This window comes from Saccostrea cucullata, unplaced genomic scaffold (genome assembly GCF_032062105.1).
Source record: "Saccostrea cucullata isolate Sc308-1 unplaced genomic scaffold, CSIRO_AGI_Scuc_v1 ctg5368, whole genome shotgun sequence".
NCBI classification, from domain to species: domain Eukaryota; kingdom Metazoa; phylum Mollusca; class Bivalvia; order Ostreida; family Ostreidae; genus Saccostrea; species Saccostrea cuccullata.
The window spans coordinates 1-3931 of record NW_026929197.1 but is presented as its reverse complement, the minus strand read 5'-3'; positions in this window follow the sequence as shown (position 1 = coordinate 3931).

Below are 3931 nucleotides of genomic sequence, written 5' to 3'. Positions count from 1 at the left end.
ATAGAGTTACTTTAGCCTTCTGCTCAGGTGAGCTAAAAAATGATTTACTGTTATTGATTAAAATAGAGTAATGTGTCCTGAAAAAAAAAAAAAAACACACCCGTCGTATGGACTAGATCATGTAATCAGAGATTACAAAGCTCATGTTACATAACGTTTCAAGAATGTTGTTCTCTGACTTTGTTATTAGTTAGGCAAAGTCACACAATTAACCAACAAAAAGTGTACATTCCAATAAGTGAAAATATTTAATTTTGATTAAACTCTAATTCTAGGATCAATTTTGTGTTCTTACTGTGAAATAGACCTAAATAAAAAATTTAAACTAGTTAATAATCTTTGATGAAAATGTAATTAAAATCCAGCTATTCTGAAGCAAATTTGAGAGTTTTCACTGGGAGGAAATAAAATGACCGCATAGGACTTGGATATGCAACATTTGTGCAAGTTTGGTTTATACACATGTACAATATTATTTAAGCCTTATAATGTTTTTGGTAATAGACCTATATGATCCATAACTTTTACCTGGTCTATTAATGTGTCTTGAAAAACAAGAGGCCCATGGGCCACATGTCATCGATGATTTGAACAATTCAGCACACTACACGAAGCAAGTTTCCAGTTAGTTTTTTAAGCATCTTTTGTCTTTTCTTGTTTAAGATGTATTGTCCATGCAAGTTTGCTCATTATAGGATGCTTTGCTCATAGTTAATTGGAAATGAAACAAAAATGTGAACAGTTTACACAAAACTGAACATTTTCATTCATCCTTCTGCTTACAAAAAGATTTACTGTTAGATTCAGCATGTGTCCGAATCAAGCCTGGTAGTCTTTCCAAAGTCACACAATTATATATATTATTCCAAAAGTGAAAGTTTTTATCATTAAAGAACTCATAGTTACTTCGAAATGAATCATGCACCAAAAACTTTAACCTGTTCCTTACTCAACTTTTACAGAAAATGTATGTCGAATTCAGCATTCAAAGCATGCTTGGTAGTATGCATCCTTAGATGTATCACCCATGCATACAAGACTGGTCAACATAGGGATTATAGTTACTTAGAAACCAGATCTGCGCCCAACACTTTAACCTGATCACTCATCCAGAAAATTTAGGTCAGATGCAGCATCTGAAGCAAGCCCAGGTAGTGTGCATCCTTAGATGTATCATCCATGCAAGTTTGGTCAACATAGGGCTTATAGTTACTTTGAAATGAAACCTGCACCAAAAACTTTAACCTGTTCACTCAACCGGAAAATGTAGGTCAAATTCAACATCTGAAGCAAGCCTGGTAGTATGCATCCTTAGATGTATCAGCCATGCAAGTTTGGTCAACATAGGGCTTATAGTTACTTGGAAATGAAACCTGCACCAAAAACTTTAACCTGTTCACTCAACCATAAAATGTAGGTCAGATTCAGCATCTGAAGCAAGCCTGGTAGTATGCATCCTTAGATGTATCATCCATGCAAGTTTGGTCAACATAGGGCTTATAGTTACTTGGAAATGAAATCTGCACCAAAAACTTTAACCTGTTCACTCAACCGTAAAATGTAGGTCAGATTCAGCATCCGAAGCAAGCCTGGTAGTATGCATCCTTAGATGTATCATCCATGCAAGTTTGGTCAACATAGGGCTTATAGTTACTTGAAAATGAAATCTGCACCAAAAACTTTAACCTGTTCACTCAACCGGAAAATGTAGGTCAGATTCAGCATCCGAAGCAAGCCTGGTAGTATGCATCCTTAGATGTATCATCCATGCAAGTTTGGTCAACATAGGGCTTATAGTTACTTGGAAATGAAATCTGCACCAAAAACTTTAACCTGTTCACTCAACCGGAAAATGTAGGTCAGATTCAGCATCTGAAGCAAGCCTGGTAGTATGCATCCTTAGATGTATCATCCATGCAAGTTTGGTCATCATAGGTCTTATAGTTACTTGGAAATGAAACTTCACCAAAAACTGCACCAAAAAATGTTAACCTGCTCCAAAAACATTAACCTGGTCATTCCTTTGCTGAAATTGCAGCATCTGAAACTTTAACTGGTACAATGAAACATCATCTTCCATCTTCCATACATGTCTAATCAATATAGGACATAGAAGTAGTTAAAAAGAAAACTGCTCCAAAAAACTTAACCTTAACCTGGGATGCAGACGCCGAGGGTATTACATAAGCTCCCCCAACTTCGTTGAGGTGAGCTAAAAATGATTACCACTAGTAAAGCAATTTAAGCTCAATGTCTGTGGCAGACCCTGAAATGTGTTCTCTTAATCATTTGTTCCATTAATATCTCAAGACTTCCTACCTCTGTCTGTCTGGTGCATTGCCCTAAACTCCGCCTGGGGGTCCGGGAGAGACATCTCAGGGGGGGAGGCTGCAGGGGACTGAAGCCAAACATGCTTCCTAGGCTCCTCAAAGAACATCAGAGGGGCCTCTTCCTTAGACTAAAATAGTATAAAAACATTTTATAGGGCTTCATTCCTTTCAATGTATATATCTTATATATATTAAGACATACATTTGAACAGAATTAAGTAAACATGATTATTATGATTTTTTTCCTAAATAAATATTCCTTAGAATTAAATTTTAACTTTCCACTGTGGCAAAAAAAAACATGAATCTACACTACCTAATGAATGCTTCCATATAAATATGACTAATTATAGCTTTTTTGTGTTTGGGAGGAAGACTTTTTAAAGATTTTCCAAACATATTCCTTTGTAAAACTTTGATTGTCCATTTTGAATCTTTAATACGCGTGTAAGTACTACCTTAGACTTTTCTCCAGAATTTTCAACTTTTTTTGCACAGTATTTCTTAATAGAGCCCCTGATTTTTAAAACATGCCAACAAAATTTCACTATTTCTGAATAATCCCCCCCCCCTGAATAAGGGTGTGGCCCTTCATTTAAACAATGTATAAATGTATTATATATGGCGTGTACAATATTTGGCGGAAATTGAATTTTCAACAATTTGGCGTAGATTTGAATTAGCACTTTTAGAATGTGCGTTGTATAAACCTTTATACACAAAGCATATAGCGATGTACTTGATTTAGCGGAGGCTGCTTTCCGCGAAAGGCGCTAAAAAGAACACACAGCCAAATGTAATACATTTACAGTAAAACTTTGACAGTTGTTATGACAGGACTTTGCCAATTGTTTATCAATTGCTTACCTGTTTACTTACTACTATAATTATGTATCTTACCCATAACACAGTCGTTATAAATGCATTCAAAAGCATTTAATTAATTGTGATATGAAAGCCACTGACCAAATGCTTTTGTAACTATATATATAGGTCAGAGAAACTCAAAAAAACTTTACGAATTTTACGAATGTCATTCTATCAGGAATGTTATGCAAATACTTTTCTGGTTCTATATCAAACAGCATGCTGTCAAAACAATACATGATTTAAGTCCATGCGATGCTTTGTTAAGTGTGTTAAAGTATACATCTTCAAACGTTGTCTTGATAGAGAATCTTGAAAATGTAAATCTCAATCTCAATCATAAAAAGATGGACGTTGCCAGCCCAAGTTTTCTCAGTCACAAAAATGCGACTTGGTTTCAATTACTATAAGTCCCAAAACCAACTTTTAAGTCATAAATGCAACCATTTTAGTCGCAACTTGGTGCACTGCATAGACACAGATTTTGAAGTTAATTTTTTCTCAAATTTTCTGTATATAAGTCGTAATATTATACAGAAAATTTGAGAAAATATTAACTTCAAATAGCATTTCACACGAAAATAGAATGAATATCTTTCTTCATCTCAAAGTAATTGAAACTTAAGTATTTCTGGATGGTTTGATTGACACATCCTTGCACTTTCACAAATTATAATTTTTATTCTTAAGTTAATACTTAAGAAAAGTGGCAATTTAGTTGCATATTAATGAAT